Consider the following 2,008-nt stretch of genomic DNA (forward strand, 5'->3'; position numbering starts at 1 on the left):
CGAACCAGGGACCCACAGAAACGAAGGCCTAAACGCTGACCATTCAGCCTTATTATTATTATTATTATTATTATTATTATTATTATTATTATTATTATTATTATTATTATTTGTTCGTTCGTAATCTGCTTACACTCCAGGGTTGGTTTTTCCCTCGGACGCAGCGAGGGATCACCTCGTCGTGAACGGCGTGGAGCGTGAGACGTTGGGTCGGGTGATACAATTGGGGAAATGACCAGTACCTCGCCCAGGTGGCCTCAACTGCTATGCTGAAGAGGGGTCTTGGTCGGGGATGGGAAGATTAGAAGGGATAGACATGGAACAAAGAAGGAAATGGCCGTGGACTTAAGTTAGGTACCATTCGGGCATTTGCCCGGAGGAGAAGTGGAAAACCACGGAAAACCACTTCCGGGATGGCTGAAGTGGGAATCGAACCCACTTCTACTCAGTTGACCTCCCGAGGCTGAGTGGACCCTGTTCCAGCCCTCGTATCACTTTTCAAATTTCGTGGCAGAGCCTGGAATCGAACCCAGGCCTCCTGGTTTGACAGCTAATCACACTAACCACTACACTACAGAGGCGGACAATTATTATTATTATTATTATTATTATTATTATTATTATTATTATTATTATTATTATTATTATATCAGCTCCCTTGATGTAGTGGTTAGTGTACCTTCCACCCCCCGAGACCCAGGTTTGATCCCCGACTCTGCCGCCTAATTTACAAAAATATTGTCTGAGGACTGGAATGGGGTCCACTCGGCTTCGGGAGGTCAACTGAGTAGAGGGGGTTCCATTCCCACCTCAGTCATCCTTGAAGTGGTGTTCCGTGGTTCCCCACCCCTTCTCCAGACAAATGTTGGATATGGCTGGTCAAAGGAGTCTTCTATTCAACTTCTTCGTGGCCCTTACCTCCATTCATCTAGTATCCCCACTATTCGAAGGGTCGGAATTCTTGCTCAATTTATCCACTGTAATTTTCAAGGAGTTTGTTGTGCTCTTAAGACAACTATGATGAACCGAAACGGGAGCTCAGTCGCTACTACGAAGCGAGTGACCTCTGTGCGTGAGGTGCTCAAGTTATCGTGGACCACAAGTCTGGTGAAAGTGTGGCACAATGCAGACTACTCTATCTGGGTGTGAACAGGCAAACTAAACTTTGGCAATATAATTCTGATCGTTTATTCTAAACGTCGTTGTACTGGGGGCGTAGCTCAGATGGTAGAGCGCTCGCTTAGCATGTGAGAGGTACCGGGATCGATACCCGGCGCCTCCAGCCTTTTTCTGCTTGTCGTGCATCTCGACTGAAATGATCATGTTCTATATATGAAATCGTAACAAGAACGTATGACCGCCTCTGTGATGTAGTGGTTAGTGTGATTAGCTGCCACCCCCGGAGATTCAATATAGCTAAGAACAGAGGCTTTTCTTAATCTGCTTATCAGCTACTATGCTGAACAGGGGCTTTGTCGGAGGATGGGACGATGGGAAGGGATAGACAAGGAAGGGGGAAGGAATCGGCTGTGGCCTAAGTTACGTACCATCCAGGCATTTGCCTGGAGGAGTTGTGGGAAACCACGAAGAAACACTTCGAGGATGGCTGAGGAGGGAATCGAACCCCCTTCAACTCAGTTGACCTCCCGAGGCTGACTAGACCCCGTTCCAGCCCTCGTACCACGTTCCAAATTTCGTGGCAGAGCCGGGAATCGACCCCGGGCCTCCGGGGGGGGGGGGGCAGCTAATCACACTAACTTTAGACCACAGAGGCGGATGTCCCCCATTTTACCTAAGTAAAATTCGGAAATGTCGTGTATTGTCTATACGGTATTTGACAAAGCGGAAGAAGGACAAGCTTAGCTCCGTGTATTCCTGTTTTGTCTGTCATCCTTCATTCCAGAGACACTCTCCAATATCATTTCATTGCATGTGGTAGTCAGCGACAGGCTTCGGCAACCGGCACGATTCCTATCTTCGCCGCTAGAAGCGGTCTTCATTCATTACA

General features: G+C 47.7%; 1 non-coding gene across 1 annotated transcript; it reads left to right on the forward strand.

The window, feature by feature from the left end:
• The first annotated feature begins 1,209 nt into the window (after nucleotides 1-1,209).
• On the forward strand, nucleotides 1,210-1,282 carry TRNAA-AGC (transfer RNA alanine (anticodon AGC)). Its single transcript has one exon. It is a non-coding gene; the product is annotated as a tRNA-Ala (tRNA).
• Nucleotides 1,283-2,008: the final 726 nt, after the last annotated feature.

This window comes from Anabrus simplex, chromosome 4 (genome assembly GCF_040414725.1).
Source record: "Anabrus simplex isolate iqAnaSimp1 chromosome 4, ASM4041472v1, whole genome shotgun sequence".
Lineage (NCBI taxonomy): Eukaryota > Metazoa > Arthropoda > Insecta > Orthoptera > Tettigoniidae > Anabrus > Anabrus simplex.